This window comes from Scardinius erythrophthalmus (genome assembly GCF_964197995.2).
Source record: "Scardinius erythrophthalmus genome assembly, chromosome: 13".
Lineage (NCBI taxonomy): Eukaryota > Metazoa > Chordata > Actinopteri > Cypriniformes > Leuciscidae > Scardinius > Scardinius erythrophthalmus.
The window spans coordinates 33592913-33618916 of NC_138233.1; the positions used below are offsets into that span (position 1 = coordinate 33592913).

Consider the following 26004-nt stretch of genomic DNA (forward strand, 5'->3'; position numbering starts at 1 on the left):
TCATGATTGGCTGTTTGCTGCCACGAGTCAAATGAGACCACCCCCATGTTTCTATGACAATTCAGTCTGGAGATATCTCTTTGAACTCTTTCAATGGAAGTCTATGGAACTTGTTGCTAAGGGGCTCTAAATGGTTGCTAGGGCGTGGCTTGATAGCTTCACAATGATCCTGAGAGACTGATTGGTCGTCTGAGTAAAATGAGCTCGCCCCCTTGTCTCTATGACACTGTGATCAGGAGCTATGTTCAATACAAAATCCCTATGCAATTTACCATAGTAGGAAAAGCATGTGAGTTTCACAGGATGTTCCTTCCCCATAGTAAGTCAATGGGGCAACTTTGGGCAGCTTCTGCCCCCCAGGGCTACAACTTTTACCCCATTGTGAGGTATGTTCTTACAGAGCCTGTCAGCCTCTTCAAATGTGGCAAATCACAAGTTTATGTGAAATCCTCGCTCTGAGCTAGGAGTCGTCAAAGTTTGTCGCAATGTTAAGTCTATGGGACTTTTTTGGCCGCTTTTTCGCCCCTGGGGCAAACATCGCACCCCCGATCGCTTATAAAAGTCATAGCACACCTCTCCTCAATGAGCCGGTCGATTTGACACCTCACTCAGGGGTCTGAGACAAACGGTGCGGGACGAGTTACGCGCCAAACTTTGTCCAGAATAAAAATAAGAATAATAACTAGAATGTACATTTCCTGAAGAAAATGTGAAATGGTGCTTGCAGTGGCAAAACTCTCCACTCGGTTGCTAGGGTGTTGTACATGATTGCATACGAGCCAACAACCATGTCTGTACGATGTTGTGGAGCTGAAATATGGCTTCTATATGTTGCAATATGGTTGCTAGGTGGCTCTAAATGGTTGCTAGGGTGTGAATACACAGTTACCATGGTGATATTTACAGACTGTTTTACAACTGAAACTAATGAGCCAACCCCCATCTCTATACAATATTCTGATGCAGAGATGTAGGTCTTGTAAAATGGTTGCTAGGGTACTCTGTTTGGTTGCTATGGAGTTGCTTGGCAGCTGCTGATGATGAAACTGCAAAGGCTTCTTGTCAGTATGAATGATATAAACCAACTCCCATCTCTATACGATGTTCTGATGCAGAGATATACGTTTTGCTAAACGGTTGCTAGGGTACTCTGTTTGGTTGCTAGGGAGTAGTGTGGCAGCTGCCAATCATGAAACTCCAAAGGCTGCTTGTCAGTATGAATGATATAATCCAACTCTCATGCCTCTGCGACATACAGAATGGAAGATATCCCTCTTTGGATATTGGTTGCTAGGGTACTCTGTTTGGTTGCTAGGGAGTGGCTTGTCAGCTGCCAATCATGAAACTCCAAAGGCTGCTTGTCAGTATGAATGATATAAACCAACTCCCATGCCTCTGCGACATTCAGAATGGAAGATATGCCTCTTTGGGTTTTGGTTGCTAGGGTACTCTGTTTGGTTGCTATGGAGTTACTTGGCAGCTGCCAATGATGCAATTCCAAAGGCTTCTTGTCACTATGAATGATATAAACCAACTCCCATGCCTCTGTGACATTCAGAATGGAAGATATCCCTCTTTGGATTTTGGTTGCTAGGATACTCTGTTTGGTTGCTAGGGAGTGGCTTGGCAGCTGCCACTGATGAAACTGCAAAGGCTTCTTGTCATTATGAATTATATAAACCAACTCCCATGCCTCTGTGACATTCAGAATGGAAGATATCCCTCTTTGTATTTTGGTTGCTAGGGTACTCTGTTGGTTGCTAGGGAGTGGCTTGGCAGCTGCCAATCATGAAACTTCAAAGGCTGCTTGTCAGTATGAATGATATAAACCAACTCCAATCTCTATACGATGTTCTGATACAGAGATATTCGTTTTGCTAGACGGTTGCTAGGGTACTCTGTTTGGTTGCTAGGGAGTGGCTTGGCAGTTGCCAATGATGCAATTCCAAAGGCTTCTTGTCACTATGAATGATATAAACCATCTCCCATTTCTCTGTGACATTCAGAATGGCAGATATCCCTCTTTGGATTTTGGTTGCTAAGGTACTCTGTTTGGTTGCTATAGAGTGGCTTGGCAGATGCAAATTTTGAAACTGCAAAAGCTTCTTGTCACTATGAATGATATAAACCAACTCCCATGCCTCTGTGATATTCATAATGGAAGATATCCCTCTTTGGATTTTGGTTGCTAAGGTGTTCGACAATGGTTGCTAGGGAGGGGCTAAGAAGTGTTGAGGTGATTCATGATTGGCTGTTTGCTGCCACGAGTCAAATGAGACCACCCCCATGTTTCTATGACAATTCAGTCTGGAGATATCTCTTTGAACTCTTTCAATGGAAGTCTATGGAACTTGTTGCTAAGGGGCTCTAAATGGTTGCTAGGGCGTGGCTTGATAGCTTCACAATGATCCTGAGAGACTGATTGGTCGTCTGAGTAAAATGAGCTCGCCCCCTTGTCTCTATGACACTGTGATCAGGAGCTATGTTCAATACAAAATCCCTATGCAATCTACCATAGTAGGAAAAGCATGTGAGTTTCACAGGATGTTCCTTCCCCATAGTAAGTCAATGGGGCAACTTTGGGCAGCTTCTGCCCCCCAGGGCTACAACTTTTACCCCATTGTGAGGTATGTTCTTACAGAGCCTGTCAGCCTCTTCAAATGTGGCAAATCACAAGTTTATGTGAAATCCTCGCTCTGAGCTAGGAGTCGTCAAAGTTTGTCGCAATGTTAAGTCTATGGGACTTTTTTGGCCGCTTTTTCGCCCCTGGGGCAAACATCGCACCCCCGATCGCTTATAAAAGTCATAGCACACCTCTCCTCAATGAGCCGGTCGATTTGACACCTCACTCAGGGGTCTGAGACAAACGGTGCGGGACGAGTTACGCGCCAAACTTTGTCCAGAATAAAAATAAGAATAATAACTAGAATGTACATTTCCTGAAGAAAATGTGAAGTGGTGCTTGCAGTGGCAAAACTCGCCACTCGGTTGCTAGGGTGTTGTACATGTTTGCATTCGAGCCAACAACCATGTCTGTACGATGTTGTGGAGCTGAAATATGGCTTCTATATGTTGCAATATGGTTGCTAGGTGGCTCTAAATGGTTGCTAGGGTGTGAATACACAGTTACCATGGTGATATTTACAGGCTGTTTTACAACTGAAACTAATGAGCCAACCCCCATCTCTATACAATATTCTGATGCAGAGATGTAGGTCTTGTAAAATGGTTGCTAGGGTACTCTGTTTGGTTGCTATGGAGATGCTTCTCAGCTGCTAATGATGAAACTACAAAGGCTTCTTTTTAGCATGAATGATATAAACCAACTCCCATCTCTATACGATGTTCTGATGCAGAGATATACGTTTTGCTAAACGGTTGCTAGGGTACTCTATTTGGTTGCTAGCGAGTGGCTTGTCAGCTGCCAATCATGAAACTCCAAAGGCTTCTTGTCACTATGAATGATATAAACCAACTCCCATGCCTCTGCGACATTCAGAATGGAAGATATGCCTCTTTGGATTTTGGTTGCTAGGGTACTCTGTTTGGTTGCTAGGGAGTGGCTTGTCAGCTGTCTATGATGAAATTCCAAAGGCTTCTTGTCATTATGAATTATATAATCCAACTCCCATGCCTCTGTGACATTCAGAATGTAAGATATGCCTCTTTGGATTTTGGTTGCTAGGGTACTGTTTTTGGTTGCTATGGAGTTACTTGGCACCTGCCAATGATGCAATTCCAAAGGCTTCTTTTCACTATGAATGATATAAACCAACTCCCATGCCTCTGTGACATTCAGAATGGAAGATATCCCTCTTTGGATTGTTGTTGCTAAGGTGCTCGACAATGGTTGCTAGGGAGGGGCTAGGAAGTGTTGAGGTGATTTATGATTGGCCATTTGCTGCCCTGAGTCAAACTTGTGTTAACCCCATCTCTTTATGATGTTCTGATGCAGAGATATAGGTCTTGCGAAATGGTTGCTAGGGTACTCTGTTTGGTTGCTAGGGAGTGGCTTGGCAGCTGCCAATCATGAAACTCCAAAGGCTGCTTGTCAGTATGTATGATATAAACCAACTCCCATGCCTCTGTGACATTCAGAATAGAAGATATCCCTCTTTGGATTGTTGTTGCTAAGGTGCTCGACAATGGTTGCTAGGGAGGGGCTAGGAAGTGTTGAGGTGATTTATGATTGGCCGTTTGCTGCCCTGAGTCAAACTTGTGTTAACCCCATCTCTTTATGATGTTCTGATGCAGAGATATAGGTCTTGCAAAATGGTTGCTAGGGTACTCTGTTTGGTTGCTAGGGAGTGGCTTGGCAGCTGCCAATCATGAAACTCCAAAGGCTGCTTGTCAGTATGAATGATATAAACCAACTCCCATGCCTCTGTGACATTCAGAATGGAAGATATTCCTCTTTGGATTTTGGTTGCTAAGGTGCTCGACAATGGTTGCTAGGGAGTGGCTTGGCAGCTGCCAATGATGAATTCCAAAGGCTTCTTGTCAGTATGAATGATATAATCCAACTTCCATGTCTCTGTGACATTCAGAATGGAAGATATACTTCTTTGGATTTTGGTTGCTAGGGTACTCTATTTGGTTGCTAGGGAGTGGCTTGGCAGCTGCCAATCATGAAACTCCAAAGGCTGCTTGTCAGTGTGAATGATATAAACCAACTCCCATGTCTCTGTGACATTCAGAATATAAGATATCCCTCTAGGATTTTAGTTGCTAAGGTGCTCGACAATGGTTGCTAGGGAGGGGCTAGGAAGTGTTGAGGTGATTCATGATTGGCCATTTGATGCCCTGAGTGAAACGAGACCACCTTCGTGTTTTTATATGATCTACCAGAGCGTTTCTAGACGTTTCTAGGGTGTTCAGTATGGTTGCTAAGGTATTTTTTTTAGTTGCTATGGTGTTACTAGGTGGTTGGTAGTTGTCAAAGATGGTTACTATGGAGTTTTTATAGAGTTATTAAAATCTTTAATAACGAGTGCCTTCAGTACGGCACGAGGCCTGTGGCCTCGTGCCTATGGCTGAATAGGCACAAGCATGGAGCGATATCGCAAGGCCACGAGTGTAATATTGCTTTAAAAAATACAAAAATATGTAAAAAAAAATTTTTTTTGGTTTAGGGTGGTTGCTAGGGAGCTCTTAGTGGTTGCTAGGGTGCTTTAACTGGTTGCTAGGGTGTGGCTATGAAGATTTTAGGCCATTACTTATTGGCTGCTTGATAATATAAATCCTCTGAGGGAGAGAGAGAGGGAGAGACGCAGGGCTGTCAGGCCCTTTGGAGTCTGTGTGTGTGAAAACGGCAGTTGGGATTCAAATGTTTTTAGAACTCCCCATGTTAAGTCAATGGGACTTTTTTGGCCGCTTTTTCGTCCGCTGTGCGAACATCGTACACCCGATCGCTTAGAAAAGTCATAGCACACCTCTCCTCAATGAGCCGGTCGATTTGACACCTCACTCAGGGGTCTGTGACAAACGGTGCGGGGCGCATTACGCGCCAAACTTTTGTGTGGAAGAATAATAATAAAAAGAACTAGAATGTACATTTCCTGAAGAAAATGTGAAATGGTGCTTGCAGTGGCAAAACTCTCCACTCGGTTGCTAGGGTGTTGTACATGATTGCATACGAGCCAACAACCATGTCTGTACGATGTTGTGGAGCTGAAATATAGCTTCTATATGTTGCAATATGGTTTATATGTGGCTCTAAACGGTTGCTAGGGCGTTGCTAGGCGGTTGCTAGGGTATTCTGGGTGGTTGCTAGGCGGTTGCTAGGGTATTCTGGGTGGTTGCTAGGGCGTTGCTAGGCAGTTGCTAGGGTGTTCTGGGTGGTTGCTATGGTGTTGCTAGGGTATTCTGGGTGGTTGTTAGGGCGTTGCTAGGCAGTTGCTAGGGTGTTCTGGGTGGTTGCTAGGGTATTCTTGGTGGTTGCTAGGCAGTTGCTAGGTGGTTGCTAGGGTGTTCTGGGTGGTTGCTAGGCAGTTGCTAGGTGTTCTGGGTGGTTGCTAGGCAGTTGCTAGGGTATTCTGGGTGGTTGCTATGGTGTTGCTAGGGTATTCTGAGTGGTTGCTATGGTGTCGCTAGGCGGTTGCTAGGGTATTCTGGGTGGTTGCTAGGGTATTATTGGTGGTTGCTAGGGCGTTGCTAGGCAGTTGCTAGGGTATTCTGGGGGGTTGCTATGGTGTTGCTAGGCGGTTGCTAGGGTATTCTGGGTGGTTGCTAGGGTATTATTGGTGGTTGCTAGGGCGTTGCTAGGCAGTTGCTAGGGTTTTCTGGGTGGTTGCTATGGCGTTGCTAGGCAGTTTCTAGGGTGTTCTGGGTGGTTGCTAGGGCGTTACTAGGGTATTCTGGTGGGTTGCTATGGCGTTGCTAGGCGGTTGCTAGGGTATTCTGGGTGGTTGCTAGGGCGTTGCTAGGGTATTCTGGGTGGTTGCTAGGGCGTTTCTAGGCAGTTGCTAGGGTATTCTGGGGGGTTGCTATGGTGTTGCTAGGCGGTTGCTAGGGTATTCTGGGTAGTTGCTAGGGTGTTCTGGGTGGTTGCTATGGCGTTGCTAGGCAGTTGCTAGGGTGTTCTGGGTGGTTGCTATGGTGTTGCTAGGCGGTTGCTAGGGTGTTGCTAGGCAGTTGCTAGGGTATTCTGGGTGTTTGCTATGGTGTTGCTAGGCGGTTGCTAGGGTATTCTGGGTGGTTGCTAGGCGGTTGCTAGGGTATTCTTGGTGGTTGCTAGGGCGTTGCTAGGCAGTTGCTAGGGTATTCTGGGTGGTTGCTAGGGCGTTGCTAGGCAGTTGCTAGGGTGTTCTGGGTGGTTGCTATGGTGTTGCTAGATGGTTAGTAGGGTATTTTAGGTGGTTGCTAGGGAGTTGCTATGCAGTTGCTAGGGTGTTCAGGGTGGTTGCTAAGGTATTATGGGTGGTTACTATGGTGTTACTAAGTGGTTGGTAGTTGTCACAGATGATTACTATTGGAGTTCTTAGCATTTTCTTGGCATGATTAGCACTTACCTAATTGCTATTAGCATGTAGCTATTCACAGCTAGCATGTGTAGCATGTTGGAATTCCTCTTTGCTAGCATGAGTCAAAAGAGCCAAGCCCCATCTCTATACGATGTTCTGATGCAGAGAAATAGGTCTTGCAAAATGGTTGCTAAGGTACTTTGTTTGGTTGCTAGGGAGTGGCTTGGCAGCTGCCAATCATGAAACTCTAAAGGCTGCTTGTCAGTATGAATGATATAAACCAACTTCCATTCCTCTGTGACATTCAGAATGAAAGATATCCCTCTATGGATTTTGGTTGCTAAGGTGCTTGACAATGGTTGCTAGGACGGGGCTAGCAAGTGTTGTGGTGTCTCATGAATGGCTGTTTGCTGCCCTGAGTCAAACTTGTCTTAACCCCATCTCTTTATGATGTTCTGATGCAGAGATAAAGGTCTTGTAAAATGGTTGCTAGGGTACTCTGTTTGGTTGCTATGGAGTTGCTTGGCAGCTGCCAATGATGAAACTGCAAAGGCTGCTTGTCACTATGAATGATATAAACCAACTCCCATGCCTCTGTGACATTCAGAATGGAAGATATCCCTCTTTGGATTTTGGTTGCTAAGGTGCTCGACAATGGTTGCTAGGGAGGGGCTAGGAAGTGTTGAGGTGATTCATGATTGGCTGTTTGCTGCCCCGAGTCAACTGAGACCACCCCCATGTTTCTATGACAATTCAGTCCAGAGATATCCCTTTGATCTCTTTCAATGTAAGTCTATGGGACTTGTTGCTAAGGGGCTCTAAATGGTTGCTAGGGCGTGGCTTGATAGCTTCACAATGATCCTTAGAGACTGATTGGCCGTCTGAGTAAAATGAGCCCGCCCCCTTGTCTCTCTGACACTGTGATCCAGAGCTACGTTCAATACAAAATCCCTATGCAATTTACCATAGTAGGAAAAGCATGTGTGTTTCACGGGACATTCCTTCCCCATAGTAAGTCAATGGGGCAACTTTGGGACGCTCCTGCCCCCCAGGGGTGCAACTTTTACCCCATTGTGAGGTATGTTCTTACAGAGCCTGTCAGCCTCTTCAAATGTGGCAAATCACACGTTTCTGCGAAATCCTCGCTCAGAGCTACGTGTGGTCAAAGTTCGTCGCAATGTTAAGTCAATGGGACTTTTTTGGCCGCTTTTTCGCCCCTGGGGCGAACACCGCACCCCCGATCACTTATAAAAGTCATAGCACACCTCTCCTTAATGAGCCGGTCGATTTGACACCTCACTCAGGGGTCTGAGACAAACGGTGCGGGGCGAGTTTCGCGCCAAACTTTGTCCAGAATAATAATAAGAAGAATAATAAGTATGCAAGAGAACACTAATGATGCCTTGCTTTCAGCAAGCACCATTAATAATAAGTATGAGCAATAACAATAGTGATGCTTTCAAAAAAGCACCACTAATAAGTATGCAAGAGAACACTAATGATGCCTTGCTTTCAGCAAGCACCATTAATAAGTATGCAAGAGAACACTAATGATGCCTTGCTTTCAGCAAGCACCATTAATAATAATAATAAGAATAATAAGTATGAGCAATAACAATAGTGATGCCTTGCTTTCAGCAAGCACCACTAATAAGTATGCAAGAGAACACTAATGATGCCTTGCTTTCAGCAAGCACCATTAATAAGTATGAGCAATAACAATAGTGATGCCTTGCTTTCAGCAAGCACCACTAATAAGTATGCAAGAGAACACTAATGATGCCTTGCTTTCAGCAAGCACCATTAATAATAATAATAAGTATGCAAGAGAACACTAATGATGCCTTGCTTTCAGCAAGCACCATTAATAAGTATGCAAGAGAACACTAATGATGCCTTGCTTTCAGCAAGCACCATTAATAATAATAATAAGTATGCAAGAGAACACTAATGATGCCTTGCTTTCAGCAAGCACCATTAATAAGTATGAGCAATAACAATAGTGATGCCTTGCTTTCAGCAAGCACCACTAATAATAAGTATGCAAGAGAACACTAATGATGCCTTGCTTTCAGCAAGCACCATTAATAAGAAGAATAATAAGTATGCAAGAGAACACTAATGATGCCTTGCTTTCAGCAAGCACCATTAATAAGTATGAGCAAGAACAATAGTGATGCCTTGCTTTCAGCAAGCACCACTAATAATAAGTATGCAAGAGAACACTAATGATGCCTTGCTTTCAGCAAGCACCATTAATAAGTATGAGCAATAACAATAGTGATGCCTTGCTTTCAGCAAGCACCACTAATAATAAGTATGAGCAATAACAATAGTGATGCTTTTAAAAAAGCACCACTAATAATAAGTATGAGCAATAACAATAGTGATGCTTTCAAAAAAGCACCACTAATAAGAATAATAAGTATGAGCAATAACAATAGTGATGCCTTGCTTTCAGCAAGCACCACTAATAATAATAATAAGTTTAAATAGGATTTCAATATGTTGGCTCTCTCAAGCCAACTTAATAATAATAAGTTTAAATAGGATTTCAGTAAGTTGGCTCTCTCAAGCCAACTTAATAAGTTTAAATAGGATTTCAGTAAGTTGGCTCTCTCAAGCCAACTTAATAAGTTTAAATAGGATTTCAGTAAGTTGGCTCTCTCAAGCCAACTTAATAATAAGTTTAAATAGGATTTCAGTAAGTTGGCTCTCTCAAGCCAACTTAATAATAAGTTTAAATAGGATTTCAGTAAGTTGGCTCTCTCAAGCCAACTTAATTACGCTATTATAATTTTTTAAGGCCAGACAAGTAGTTTATTGAGGGTTGATTTGGAAAGAAGGACTACACGCCTGTGCACATATATATATTCAAACGCGCATACCTTTGGACTGAACACGTAATGCGCATGTGCGCGACATCTGCATTTTCGCGGGTTTGCGTTTTTGAGGTTTGCGCAGAGATAACGGCTAATCGTTTGCACCTTGGAAGATATTCCAGGGAGTGCGTTCTCGAGACACCAGGCACTGTTTTGTGCGCATGGGCGGCTGAAGCATGTTAAGGAAGTCAATCAGTCAATCAAAGCTATCTTTAGCTGGACAATAACATTGAGCTATTCTAAAGCCTAAACAATCTGTTATGGTAATTTCCTATTATCACTGTAAAGCTGCTTTAAAACAATCCATATTGTTAAAAGCGCTATATAAATGAAGGTGACTTGACTTGACTTGACTATTGTAAACTAAAACACTGTATTTCTATTATTTTGTAGAAACCACACACGCGCACACACACATACAATACCTGCTTGGATGTAAAATAAAGACCTTGATACCTGAGTGACAACCCCATTGGCTTCAAGCTAGCTACCTAAGCAACCCCTTACTCCTTTTCATTGCCTATCACATTAATCTGACATTGCAAGCTTTTATCTAAATCGTTAGTATCTCACTAGCCAGTTAACCTGCCATCCGTGCTTGCCGTCTCGTGCGCACTCGTGCCTTTTACAAGTCAAGTCAAGTCAAGTCATCTTCATTTATATAGCGCTTTTAACAATGTAGAATTGTAGATTGTTCCAAAGCGGCTTTACAGAGATACAAGGATAGTTTAAAGCAGGGAACGACAACTGGCGGCCCGCGGGCCAGAACTGGTCCGCCAGCAATATTTTCTGGCCCGCCGGATTATTTTGGAAGTCCTAAATGCTGCACAAAACACTTCCAATACTTGAGAAAAGCCGTAGTCGCGCGGCGATTTCACCGCCATGCGGCGCGGCGGGATTACATTTTAAAGTAGGCTATACCTGTGCGTTCACACCGGCCGCGAATAGCGCGTCAAATTCGCGGCTGCCGCGTCTAGTTATATGCTTGACCACTTTGTGTGCATTCGCGTGTCAAAAGACGGTAGCGGTCAGAAGTCTGGTGTACTTTGGACAGAGCGGGCGGTCTGACTGACAATAGCCCACTTCCAACATCTTTTGACAGCGTATCCGCGCTTAATTCTGACCACCTGTACACCTAGCTCTGAGGAGCTGTTTGGTACTGAAACCATTGTCAGTCAACAATAGGGCTGTTTTCGACTAAGGATTTTCATAGTCGAATCTGATTCGTTAGATTTTTCCGTAGTCGACTGATAGTCGAACCTTTTTTTTTTTTCTTTTTTTTTTTAGATAGCAGCTAGATTTTTTCCATTTCAAACAAAAGAGCTAAAAAAACACATATATATCACACATATATCATAACATTTCATAAACATGAGGAGCAATATGAGAGAGAAATTTGGTGATGGTTGTTTAGGTACATTAAACCACGTAAAGCTTTTTCACGCCCATGAGAACCGCGTGGAGTCAACTCACAGCCGCTCCGCTGCCCTGCTGAAAATGTGAAGCAGAAACGCTTAATATCAGATAACGTCCATAATAATTGGACTCTGGGTTCGATTTTTTGACCATTTTCAGTGGTTATGAGGAGCAATATGAGAGGGAAATTTGGTAATCCATTAAACAACGTAAAGCTTTTTAACGCACATGAGAACCGTGTGGAGTCAGCTTTTTAACGCACATGAGAACCGTGTGGAGTCAGCTTTTTAACGCACATGAGAACCGTGTGGAGTCAGCTTTTTAACGCACATGAGAACCGTGTGGAGTCAGCTTTTTAACGCACATGAGAACCGTGTGGAGTCAGCTTTTTAACGCACATGAGAACCGTGTGGAGTCAACTCACAGCCGCTCCGCAGCCCTGCTGAAAATGTGAAGCAGAAACGCTTAATATCAGATAACGTCCATAATAATTGGACTCTGGGTTCGATTTTTTTTTTATCATTTTAAGTGGTTATGTGGAGCAACATGAGAGGGGAATTTGGTTATCATTGTTTAGGTACATTAAACCATGTAAAGCTTTTTAACGCACATGAGAACCGTGTGGAGTCAACTCACAGCCGCTCCGCAGCCCTGCTGAAAATGTGAAGCAGATTTTTGAATACATTTTTATTTATTTACATTAGTAAGCTACAGGACATCGTCTTTCAAAACATGACCTGAAAAAATAAAATAAAAATGGTACCCAGCCCTTCTGAAAATGCGAATGCATCTCTGTCCCCAGCACATTTCAAACCAAACTGACGCCCATGTATTCGACTATGAGGTTCATAGTCGAATCAGACCTCTCCGAATCGAATCGTCGAATCCTCGACTATTAGAAGTCAGCCCTAGTCAACAACATTCTTTTTTTGCAAGGATGTTTGAAATAGTTCGGCAGAAAATAGCCTACTTCATTTCTCAGTAGGGCAATATGATTTTCGTTTATATTGCTTTGAAATTTGAGTGGGCTTTGTCCTATTCAATTTATGTTATTTATATTTCATACATTTTTCCTGTGGCATTTTTTTTCTCTGCTGACAGTAGGCTACAATGTTAAAATAATATTTTATGTTGACACGAACACAATTTTTGTATAGCCATTTATAATTGTTATAGGCTACTTAATCTCTCTCTTTCCGTTAGAGACATTTGAATGTGAGATTATGGAAACGAGATCTAAATTTTGCAGACCCGTCAGGTCGGGAAATAAAGCGGGTGAACACCGAGTGTATTTTAAGCGGCTGCTGAATAGAACCTTGTGGGAGCGGGACGGAAAAAACAGTCCCGCGCAGACCTTCTTAAACCTTAGGTGTGTGTCCCAAATAAATAATAATAATAAAAAAGGAATAAAGTTCAAAAGTCGAATGAGGCATGATTGCTATTCACATGCACCTTTATTAAAATGGCTGTAATCTGTTACCACAATAGTAGGCTACTTGATCTGTTTAAAATGATTTCCTTGATATATCATGCCTAAGGTGTTAAATTCAAAATTAAAATTTGTCTAATCCAGTAATTGTTTTTTTTTCTATTTTTGATCTGAGAACAATCAGAAAACCCGTCGTTATTAGTTTTTTTTTTTCATTTTTTTTATTTTTTTTTATTTTAGTTCAGGAAATAAATAATGGAAAAACAAGTCGTTTTTCATCTTTTTATTTTTGGTTTTAATTTGAAAAAAAAATAAAAATGATTGAACGAATGATCCACGGACGTGACGGACCCATCATATTCCGCGATTATAGGACTATATAAGAGTATTTAATTTGTATCCAGGCCTACTCTGTGTTGCTGGCCCGCCATCTACTGGCTAAAAAAAAATATTGGCCCGCGACCAAAGTTACTTGCCGACCCCTGGTTTAAAGTAACAGAGATTGTTTTGGCTTTATAACAGTTCTTGAATAAAGTTATTTTCCAGCTAAAGTTAATTTGATTGATTCACTTCCGTCGCAACGATCATTAGTTATTAACTTAGGGGCCGCTAACACGACACCGTTTTAACAGGAAACTCTACACAGACTTTAAACGCGAAACCTGTGAGAACGCTGATGACGTGCACATGCGTATTATGAGTTCAGTCTATTGGTATGCGCATTTGAATATATGTGTGCAAGTTTGTAATTCCAAACCAAGCCTTAAAAAACTACTTGTTTGGCCTTAAAATTTTGATACAGAATTTTATCACTTTGGGGTAGATATGCGAACCGAATTTTCCCGACAACGCTTTATCTGTAGAGTGGTAAAGGGATCCTCCATAAGGAGAAACCAGTTGGCACTTTAGCACCCCGCTATGACCCCGGTCCTTCATCAGATCTGGATACAGCTGTATCCGGCAGGCTGCGGGAAAACCTCGAGATAAACAAAAACACTAAAATTAGCGTAGATATGCCATTCTTCTTATGATGTAACGCGAGTACATCAGGATTTATGGGAAGTGTTCCCGGTTCTGGCTGACCTAATCTATGCAGCCTAACATTGAATTATAGAAGTTTATAATAATGTGTTATGTGTATGCTAGGTCAAAGAGATGTGTTTTTAGTCTAGCTTTGAACTGACAGATTGTGTCTGCTTCCCGGACAATGGTAGGAAGACTAGGGTTGCCAACTCTCTGAAATGAAAATAAGGAACGGGGGGACACGCCCCCGTGACACGCCCCCGGACACGCCCCCTCAAGGAATAATTTTAAAAAAAATAACTCCTGAAATGATGACTTCTGGTGAATATTGTGGAAACTAATTGATATATTTAGATAAATATATTTAATACATTGTAGCATATTATAATACAACTTATAGGCCTATAGAATAGCAAAGTAGGCCTAATCAATATACAAGACTGAACCACATAAGTTAGATGTGAAATATAAAGCCTATCATGATCATTTTGCCAACAATGAACCATGGATTTGTTTAGTTTATAATACATTTTATTTTTAACTTAAACAAATTCAACATCTAACATTCAAAACTTCTGTAGCCATATGCAAACTTATTCAATAGAATTAGACTTCTAGAATGTTCTTTCCAGTGCAAAAAAATATATTTTTAATTTAATTAGACAACATTTTAAGGAGGTGTAGTGCAAATATATTTATATAATTATACTTCCATTATAGTTAACTTTCTTTCCAGTGCAAAACAATAATATAAAAACATAAATAAAAAAGCTAATAAAGAAAATCTAAAATATTGCACTCAAATACTGCATTCAAGCAATACAACACCTGTATGTATGCACATGGAAAATCTCACAGAAATAAATAAACCTCCAGACTAAGCACATTGTGCAGCTATTTTTTCCATGTGTACTTTTTTGATTTCTTTACAATGTTAGGCTAAACCTGTACTATCTCTTTTAATATAATCACTTTCTTATGAACTAATTTGAGTTTTAAAATTACATAGCCTACCATATCAGCTGGAGACGTCTGACGGACAAGGAACCGTGACATCGCTCGGCCGTGTATTCATTGTCCCTCACGCATTCCAGCCACGGGTAGTCATTTTCCCATTCAATTCTATATTTTTGTGCTCTTTTTTTTTCGCCGGCTGCTCGGAGGAAGTAATTTTTACATTTCCCGCTGTTGTCACTTGTCGTCATCGTTGCTACGATACGTGACTCACAATGACTGAAACGACCAATTAAAAGGGCATTCTCTGATGATGTTCCAAGATGTTAAAAACGCTACGCTGATCATAGACAATCCGGAGGAGAAATTAGTAGCCTATCTACCGCACCGTCGGGGTTTTTTTTTCACTGCACTGAATTGATTCTCAAAAATACGGAACAAAGTGCGTTCCGTATCAGTTCAATACGGAACAAGACTTTTATGTGTCAAATACGGAACGATTCCGTATTATACGGAACGGTTGGCAACCCTAAGGAAGACTGTTCCAAAGTTTTGGTGCTAAATAGGAGAAGGATCTACCGCCAGCAGTCGATTTTGATATTCCAGGTATTATCAACTGGCCGGAATTTTGAGATCGCAATAGACGTGAAGGACTATAATGCGTTAAGAGCTCGCTCAAGTACTGCGGAGCTAAACCATTTAGTGCTTTGTAAGTAATCAGCAATATTTAAAAATTTATACAATGTTTAATAGGCAGCCAATGCAGAGTTGACAGAACAGGTCTAATATGGTCATACTTCCTGGTTCTGGTAAGAACTCGAGCTGCTGCGTTTTGGACCAGCTGTAGTTTGTTTATTAAGCGTGCAGGGCAACCACTCAGTAGAGCATTACAATAATCTAGCCTTGAGGTCATGAACACATGAACTAATTGTTCCGCATTTGTCAATGAGAGCATATGGCGTAATTTAGATATATTTTTAAGATGGAAAAATGTGGTTTTACAGATACTAGACACGTGACTTTCAAATGAAAGATTGGTATCAAAGAGCACACCCAGGTTCCTAACCGACAACGAAGACTTAACAGAGCAGCCATCAAGTGTTAGACAGTATTCTAGGTTATTACGTGAGGACGTTTTTTGTCCAATAATTAGAATCTCTGTTTTTTTCAGAATTTAGTAGTAGGAAATTACTAGTCATCCAATTTTTTTATATCAGCTATGCATTCCGTTAATTTTGTGAATTGGTAGTTTTCATTAGGTTTTGAAGAAATATAGAGCTGAGTATCATCGGCATAACAGTGAAAGCTAATGCCATGCTTCCTAATGATATCTCCCAAGGGTAGCATGTACAGAGTGAACCGCAACGGTCCTAGTACTGAACCTTGTGGTACACCATACTGAACTTGTGAAAGATGAGACATCTCTTCATTTACTGCTACAAACTGATAACGGTCAGATAAGTATGATTTAAACCATGCTAATGCAATTCCACTAATGCCAACATAATTTTCAAGTCTATTTAAAAGAATGTTGTGGTCAATAGTGTCAAATGCAGCACTAAGATTGAGTAACACTAATAGAGAGATACAACCACAATCGGATGATAAGAGCAAATCATTTGTAACTCTATTGAGAGCTGTCTCGGTACTATGGTACAGTCTAAATCCTGACTGAAAATCCTCGCAGATATCATTTCTTTCTAAAAAGGAACATAGTTGTGAAGATACTGCCTTTTCTAGTATCTTTGACAGAAAGGGTAGATTCGAGATCGGCCTGTAATTGACTAATTCTGTAGGATCAAGTTGCGTTTTTTTAAAGGTTGTATCAGCGATTTCAGGCCCAAACATAAATGATCACATTCATCTAATTTTTCCTAACGATCCGCTAGCTGCCCGCCCCATAAGCATGCCGTCAAAAAAACGCGTCTCTGTAGGCAGCCTAGGCTCTGAGATCTGCACACAAAAACAGTTGGTTTCACCACCACTCAAAACCAAAATAAATAATGTTCCAACCAATCACTGACAGGGGTGGGTGTTGTGAGGTTTTGAGCTCGTGCACGGCTGCCTATGACGGCTGCACGCGAAAACCTCACAACACCCACCCCTGTCGGTTTCCTTTGGTTTTGAGTGGTGGTGAAACCAATTGTTTTTGTGTGCAGATCTCAGAGCCTAGGCTGCCTACAGAGACGCGTTTTTTTGACGGCCTGCTTATGGGGCGGGCAGCTAGCGGATCATTAGGAAAAATTAGATGAATGTGATCATTTATGTTTGGGCCTTTTTTGGGCCTGAAATCGCTGATATAACCTTTAAGTCATTAACTAATGATCTGTATATATTATATTTCCTGCACATTTTTGTTTTTCTGAATTGTCTGAATGGCTAATAAAAATAGGTAATACAAAACGATTACTTGGTCACCACCACCAAGGCGAATTGGTTTAGTCTTGACTTCTGGTCGTGACTCGTCGTGAGTGACAGTTGGTATGAGGGGGATCAGGGGAAATCTGTTGATTGTCGATGTCGAGTGCCAAATAAGAGATGGACAAGAAAGGTCAAAGCCATCAGGTGCCCAATTTAGAAACGAGCGAAAGATAAAGGTATGCAACTATGTTTTCTCTGTATGATTACGGTATCCATGTCATGAATGAAGGGGCAATATTAATTGGTGGGTATTACTCTTATTTGTTAGCCTTTTTGCTATGATTCTTGCTATGCTTAACAATAATTCGGTTTTAACTCAAACACGAGATCTAATTTCACCATAATATTGTGCTTTGCAACAAAACTGTTACAAGTTCAGTTATTACACTGCAAAAAATGCTTTTCTTACTTAGTATTTTTGTCTTGTTTCCAGTCCAAATATCAAACATTTCTTAAATAAAGATGCATAACGTTATTTTACTAAAGTAGTAAAATGACATAAGATATTAAGTCTTGTTTTCTGGGGAAATAAATAAAAATTTTGTTTTTGCTTAAAACAAGCAAAACATGATCCCCCCTCGAAGGGGTCTCGCCCAGGGTGTAATTCAATGTAGAACCGCCACTGCTGAAGACCGATTTGTGAAACTGTAACACAAATGAACACTGATATTGAAAAAATACTGTCTCTTACAAAGTTACAGTCACTTCACATAGCTCAAAACAATATGTAAGATGTACTCAAGATACATATAAATCACCTACATATGACTTATGGAGCCTTCATGTGCTATGGAAAAGATGATATTTTCCACTTGTGAACTGGTATTTACCAGTGTGTTGTGTTTAAGTGCTTTTGTTGTCGTAATGTAGGGAAAAGATGGACTCACAGATCCAGACCTGTTATTTGTAAATAACCTGTTACCTGTAAATTGCCTGACCGCTCATTACTAGGAGGCTCCTATTGACTGCTAGCATCTGCTCTGGGTAAGTAACACCAAACCATAACGGTATTTTTAAAACTGACACTGAATGTTAACGCATTATATTACATTTGTTAATGACACAACATTGTATAGGCTACAAAAACTATCCGTTAACAGAAGCCAGGCTTGTGCACAATTCAGAATTGAATTGAGAATGACTCCTTAATTCCAATTAAATTATTGAAGTTGAATTGAATTTGAATTGATGTCAAAAACAGGATCTAGAATTACAATTCGAATTTGAATTAAAGGAAGCAGAATTGCAATTCAATACAAATTCAAAGAAATTCATATACATATTTTAAGTAAAGTGTTTAACAATGAAATATGATTGCATTATAATATGCGGGGCGGCAGTGGCTCAGTGGTTCATGTAGGTTATCTACAAACCGAAAGGTTGGTGGTTCAATCCCCGATTCCACTTGACCAAGTGTCGAGGTTTTCCATGAGCAAGACACGTAACCCCAGCTGCTCCTGACAAGCTGGTTGGCGCCTTGCATGGCTGAAAAAAGCACTTTGGTGGCCATAGGTCTGTGAAAGCGCTATATAAATGCAGTCTATTTACCATTTAGTCACAGAACATTAAGTTTATTTAGTTTGATTTATTGTAATTGTAATTTTGTGGAACATGATGGAACATGACTCCATTTCCTAGAATGCTTTACTTTCACCAAGTATTTAAAATGGTTGCTAAACAATTTGAGGTGGACATTTGTTTGAAAGCACAATTTAATGGGTAACACTGGACATTTTAAGTTTCAGAAGTCCCTTACAACTTCACTCTGCACCAGTTGAGAGAATCTTTAGTGTTGCAGGAAAGATATTCAGACCAGGGGTGCGTTTCCCGAAAGCATCGTTGGCCAACTATGGTCGCAAGTTCATCGCAATGTCCATTGAACTCTATTGGTAACGACGGAACTTGCGACCATAGTTGGCCAACGATGCTTTCGGGAAACGCAACCCAGAACGGTGCAGACTCAATGAAAAAACATTTGAGGAGCTATTGAGAATTAGATGCAACAGTGTTGCTCAGTAATTTTTTGCACTGGAATAAATGATAACTGCATTAAACAACTTTGTGTTTGTGTGATTACTTTGAAATAAAAATTACATTGGAACAAAACTAATTAAACAACACTGAGGGGGTAATTTATTTCAAGAATTTGATCAATATCTATTTTAGAACAAAATGTATGCAGGGTTGAGGAGTAAATAGTTACGTGAAATGAAATTTCTGTTATTAAATTACAAAATTAAAGTAATTGTATTTAGTTGTATTACTGAGGTAAAATGTTTAATTCAACAAGTTACTAATAAACTTAAAACGAAAATGCTTTGCATTGATAAAGTTATCCAAATTAAGTAATCCAAACCACATTTATAATGGGTAACTAATAACAGTAAGCAATAACATTTACAAAGTAATCTTCCTAACACTGAATGCATGCGAGACTAAACACATTCTTCCTGTTGTGTGACTGTGTGGAATTTCTTTGAATTGCCATGAATTTAATTCCACTTCCTGTCATTCCAATTCAAATTCAATTCAATGTCTTGTGGGGCAGAGTAAATTCAATTCAAATTCCAATTCATGAATTGAATGGAGGCCAATTCGGAAATTCTGAATTTTGCACAAGCCTGACAGAAGCAAAAAAAAACGGTTAGTTGTGTACAATGCTTACCATTCACGACTCTTGCGTTGCTCTCCACCAATTTGAAAAGGTCATCGGTTATCTCATCTCGGCAACTCGTGCATCAAAATATTCTACGAGCTGCCCAGTGGAAAATACCACATGAGGGGGTGTTCATGTGCATTTCCCACGTCGGCTTTTGGTATTTTAATTACCATAGCACATGAAGGCTCCATAAGAACATAAGGATGTTACAATGAATAAAGAATCTAGCATCACAATCACATGCCTCGAGTTACATTTAGCATCTCACATGTTAATAGGTCTCAAACACATGCATAACTTATCAAAATACACATAACCATATGTTACTACATAGATTAACCTTTTAAACTTACAGATTGTGCCTTTTCAAGAGCAAAGCAAGAAGGATGGATGTGGATCCACCTCTGTACTCTGCACCATGAGCTCTGAAAATCCTAAATGTCTGGTGACCACTAGGTGTCAGTATTGACAAAGTAAACTATAATATAACTAGGGCCAGGATATAATTGTTGTTTTATTTGACAGAGAATACAGAATTTCAAGCAGAAGATGTTCTATACATGCTTATAGCTTTGTGTGTGACATGTGTCCCTGCTAGAATATTAGCAATATAGAACAATTCAACAATTTAGAACACACTAATACCAGAGCCCCCTTTAGGCAAGCCTCAGAGTTACTGGTGAAGAGACAAGAGTCTCTTTTTAATGGATGTCAAAGGAGGTGAGGCATTTTTGCCATTTAAACATTTGTTGTTGTTGTTGTTGTTGTTTCCATTTTTTTTTATTTTATTTTTTTTTACTTTATTTAGTCTTGTAGTTTACACTTAAACATAGCTCTTTTATAAGAAGCAACAGAAAATTTGGCATCAGATAGGACCCAGTTTATGACACTTCCCAATAATTTCTATGGTTTTCTCAAACAGTGATTGAACTGTAGTTCAATTAGGACATTTGGTAACACTTTAGAATACTGTTCCTTCATTAATGAATAATTACACAGGAACAAACGAGTAACTTATTATTAACATTCTAGTAACTACTAATAACTAACAAGAAACTCTGATTAACAAATTAGTAAGTAATCGCGCTTAGATGAATGTAGTAGTTCATTATTAGCTAATCAATAACTACTATTTTTGTCATACCTCCCAGAGAACTACTATCTACAGGTTCATAATTAACATGAATAATGCATAATTTATAATAAAAGGTAATGGTAACCCACTAGTAATGACTCAAGTATTACTACATCATTTTAAAGGGACTACTAATTATTTGGATAGAGTATTCTAAAGTGAAAAACATGATAACAACCTAATATTGACTGAAGTCATTGTAAGCTTTTGAGATTTTTGTAAGATTTTGAATAGCAATTCCTTCCAATGGATTTGGTAACACTTTAGTCATTACTAGTGTGTTCCCATGATCTTCACTTTAGAATACTGATCCAAATAATTAGTAGTTCCTTTATAAAGATGTAGTAACACTTGATTCATTACTATCCAAAAACTTACAAAAGCCTTAAAAGCTTACAATGACTTCAGTCAATATTAGGTTGTTATCATGTTTTTCACTTTAGAATACTGATCCAAATTATTAGTAGTTCCTTTAGAATGATGTAGTAACACTTGATTCATTACTAATGGGCTACCATTACCTAATATTAAACATTGTGCATTATAAATATTTATTAACCTGTATATAGTAGTTCTTATAGTCTTCAGTGAGGTATGAAAAATAGTAGTAATTGATTAGCTAATAGTGAACTACCACTTTTGTAAGGTTTTGGATAGTAATGAATCAAGTGTTACTACATCTTTATAAAGGAACTACTAATTATTTGGATCAGTATTCTAAAGTGAAGATCATGGGAACACACTAGTAATGACTAAAGTGTTACCAAATCCATTGGAAGGAATTGATATTCAAAATCTTACAAAAATCTCAAAAGCTTACAATGACTTCAGTCAATATTAGGTTGTTATCATGTTTTTCACTTTAGAATACTGATCCAAATAATTAGTAGTTCCTTTAAAATGATGTAGTAATACTTGAGTCATTACTAGTGGGTTACCATTACCTTTTATTATAAATTATGCATTATTCATGTTAATTATGAACCTGTAGATAGTAGTTCTCTGGGAGGTATGAAAAAATAGTAGTTATTGATTAGCTAATAATGAACTACCACATTCATCTGAGCGCAATTACTTACTAATTCATTAATCAGAGTTTCTTGTTAGTTAATAGTAGTTACTAGAGTGTTACTAATGCATTACTCATTTGTTCCTGTGTAGTTATTCATTAATGAAGGAACAGTATTCTAAAGTGTTACCGGACATTTAAGTAGCTTTTATAAACACGCCTTAGAAAGAAACATTACTGGTGTGTTACTTGAGACAAAACAATGGCACTGACATATTTTAAGGTATGCCGGTTATTTTCAGTTAAAACAGCTCAAACATGCATTTTAGTCTGGGACTAGGCTTAAGCCTTGTCTGTGAAACGGGGTGATAGTGAAGCAGTATGTAGGTATGTAACAGGAAGTGAGACTGGAATTGCTGATGACTCGTTCCAGAACTAAAATAAAGGTAATAATAAGGGCACTTTAATACCACACTGTAGGTGATAGTAGGCATTCTTGGCCACTGATTTATAACAGTTAAACTGCTAATTCAAATTTAGTAATATTAAGACAGTTATATTTTTCTGATCACCCTTCAGCTCTTATAATGTTTCACTTGACTGTGTTACATACACACACAAAATATCACTTAAAATCATTTAGATCTTAATTTAACGTTACATTCCTAAAATCTGAAAGTCAAATTTCAGAAGAGCGAGAGAGCAGGAAATGGATTTCCATAACAGAACACAACCTCCCATTTCAACAATAAACAAAACACATTGTAACCTGCTGTAAAAAAAAAAAAAAAAAAACACTAAAAATATTCTTTTGTTTACTTACATTAGAACCTCATATTTGTTGCATCAGCCCACATGAGATAAATAGACTGATTAGAGCAGAGGCATTCAACAGGGGCTTTCAAGTTTGAAAAGGTCCCGTCTATAAATGTTCTTCCTAGCCAGAGTCCAAACAAGCTATACGGTTAGGAAAATAAGTAATGTGCTTTTCAAAAAATATATATATAAATATATTTATTAAAGTTGTCAGTCATAACACCTTGTAAAGTAAGAATCATAAAATACAATATAAAAATAAGAAAGATATTAGAACAATCCCAGGTCGAAGAAGAAGAAGAAGAAGAAGAAGAAGAAGAAGAAGAAGAAGAAGAAGAAGAAGAAGAAGAAGAAGAAGAAGAAGAAGAAGAAGAAGAAGAAGAAGAAGAAGAAGAAGAAGAAGAAGAAGAAGAAGAAGAAGAAGAAGAAGAAGAACTACCCAATAACAGCTGATTTATTCAATACGGGCAAACAAAATGAAAAGATGTGTACGCACAAACAATACCAGACAATGAGTGATACAAACAGGGGAACTTAAATAGACAGACATAATAAACTAAATGATAAGCAGCTGTGAAGATTGATCAGTGTGCATAGAAACTAATGACTGGCGGGAAACTAAGACAAAAAAAAAACAAAAAAAAAAACTAAAAGTCTGTGAAAATGAAACTAACTGTACAGAACCGTGACAAATATATATTACAATATAATATCTTATTAAAATATAATTTTACTGTTTTTTTATACTTTTACTAAAGGGAACTTTGCCTATAGATAGTTCCTGGAAAAACAAGTTCAGGTTTAGTTTCAACCGTTCAACCAACGTGTCCCCACAAGGATAGTAATACCAGTAATGTTTTACCTTTGAGGGACTTTTTTTTTTTTAAACGTCTTATAAATCATATGGAAATCATTGGAATTTAAAAAAAAAATGCAGGAATTTTTCTGTGATGGGTAGGTTTAGAAGTATGGTTAGTGTAAGGGGATAGAATATATAGTTTGTTCAGTAAAACAAAAACAAATAATCCAAAAGAAGCCAGTTCATTGCAAGTTCAGGTTTAGCTCAAACCAGTGTGTGTGTGTGTGTGTGTGTGTGTGTGTGTGTGTGTGTGTGTGTGTGTGTGTGTGTGTGTGTGTGTGTGTGTGTGTGTGTGTGTGTGTGTGTGTGTGTGTGTGTGTGTGTGTGTGTGTGTGTGTGTGTGTGTGTGTGTGTGTGTGTGTGTGTGTGTGTGTGTGGTTGAGCCTACACTATCATGATGTTGATCTGGAACTATGTCACAGGAAACTAAGGAAAAGGCCAATTGTTCTACAAGATAAAAAGTGATGACATCACATGAGGTGCTTTCTGAACAACATTTTGAAATGGAGATACTATGGAACAAACATCAAAGGTAGTAGATAAAATGTTCTTTAATTTTGAGTCAAAACTTCTGAATCTATTCCAGGTTTTTTACCCTTTTCCCATTAATCATCTCTCTGTCTGTCTGTATAAACGGGAATTCAACTTGTGTGTGTGTGTGTGTTCAGCTCAATGACAAAAGAATTTAGTCTTGCCTTTGGTTTTAAAAAAGCAAATAAATAAATAAATAAAAATAAAGGAGAGTTAACTTATCCAGGATGTGCATTGTGACAGAAATGGATAGCAGGAAAGCTGCCTGCTCATGCACAGGAAGCGTGCTGAATGTGAGGCGTTTGGAGAATGTTTTATGGTCTTTTGTCTTTTTAAGTAGAAACAGTTAAAGAAAAGTTGATGCCAATAAAAAGCTTTAGCTTTAAATGTATATGTCTGTTCGATGTGTACAGTGTGGCAGTAATATGTTTTAGCTGAGGAAATGGCTACAGCGGCAGTATCATGTTGACAAACTGGAGCGTACTGACTCACAAGGGGAAAGAAAACCCAATTGTCTTTCCCTCACAATGGTGCTGCACAGACAGAAGGGAAAGAGTGTACGGAGCAGATATTTACATGCTGTCAGCCAGGCTTCCTGTCTTTGTCAAACTTAAAGCATTTTTTCACTCAGATCCACTCTTTCCTGTGTAGAGCAGGAAAATTGCATGTGATTACAGTAGTACCAAAACAGGACAAAAAGGAAGTGTTTAAAATAGGCCCTCAAACTTTGACCCTACGTTTTGTGTATTGTGTTGATTTACTATATACATTACAGCACTCTTCACTGCACTGATGAACATATTCAAAACTACCGTGGCTATGAAAAGTTATTTCAAATGAACATTACACTGCAAATGTAAAAAGGACTGACCAAGCCAAATAGTGTGTTCCATTTAGAGTCTTTGTAGTTGCAGTGGAAGAGTGGCAAAAATAACTGGATCATGACTTCAAACTTAATGAGAGGAACTGGGCGTGTGTGTATGTGGCGTCTGTTCGGTCTCTGTGGGGCATCAGGCTGAGAAAAACCCTAGACCATTTCTGAAGAATGCTGTGGATTAGCAGTCGTCCAAATGATTATATTGGAAAACCATTTTTAATGTTAAAGGATTCACACAGAATGTTTTTTGTTCTTCTATGAGACACGCACTCTGATTCAACCGGAGAAGTCTAATTTGGTAAGTTTTTCCAAATCCCTTTCTTATCAAAGAATAGGAATTTCCTGAAGTGTGGGTTCATAACATTGTCTCATTTTTTTGTTGTTGTTGTTGTTGTTGTTGTTGTTTTTTGTTTTGTTTTTTTGAATAAGTACATTCCGATTATATAGCATTATGAAAATTCTTACAGGATTAGAATTTGAAATCACACCTCATGTTGTACGTAGATTCTTGTATATGCGTATACAGTTCAAACATTTGCCGTCAGTAAGACTTTTTTTTTTTTAAAAGTTCTAAAGCTCTTTATACTTTATAAATACTTTATGTAAATATGTATATATGTATATATTTTTTTTCCTGTAGTTTCAGCAGCCATTACTCACAGCAGTTCAGTCTCTCATGATCCTTAAGAAATCATTGTAATATTTCTTATGACAGTTTAAAACAGTTGTGTTACAGTGTGAACATTGCAACTGTGATTACAGTGTGTTTTTTCTTTGATGAACAGAAACTTTTTAAAATAAAAAAAAATGTTTTGTAACATTCTAAATGTCCATTTAAATCATTCTTGCTAAATAAAAGTATAAATTTCTTTCAAAAACATGTTTACAGACCACAGACATTTGAATGGTAGTTTTGTGTGTTTATTTATAAAGAGTGTGTAGAGAGAGAGAGAGAGAGAGAAAGCAAAGGTGGTTCATGTTACAGGTTACTACAAGTTCATTGTGGACCTGGATTAAGAACAAGCGGAAAA

General features: G+C 39.1%; 2 protein-coding genes across 5 annotated transcripts in view; both read left to right on the forward strand.

Moving 5' to 3' along the window:
* asb12b (ankyrin repeat and SOCS box-containing 12b) overlaps positions 1–26004 on the forward strand; it is a 116408-nt gene that overhangs the window by 90123 nt on the left and 281 nt on the right. The gene's annotated exons all lie outside the window — the stretch shown is intronic.
* Positions 1–26004, forward strand: part of arhgef9b (Cdc42 guanine nucleotide exchange factor (GEF) 9b) — a 204930-nt gene that overhangs the window by 85926 nt on the left and 93000 nt on the right. For 3 of the 4 annotated variants that reach the window (XM_081383247.1, XM_081383249.1, XM_081383250.1), the window contains exon 1: positions 25152–25271. The exons of the other annotated variant lie outside the window; for it this stretch is intronic. The gene's annotated coding sequence lies outside the window, so the exon portion shown is untranslated. Of the gene's footprint in view, positions 1–25151; positions 25272–26004 lie in introns of those variants that run through there. 4 annotated transcript variants of the gene reach the window in all.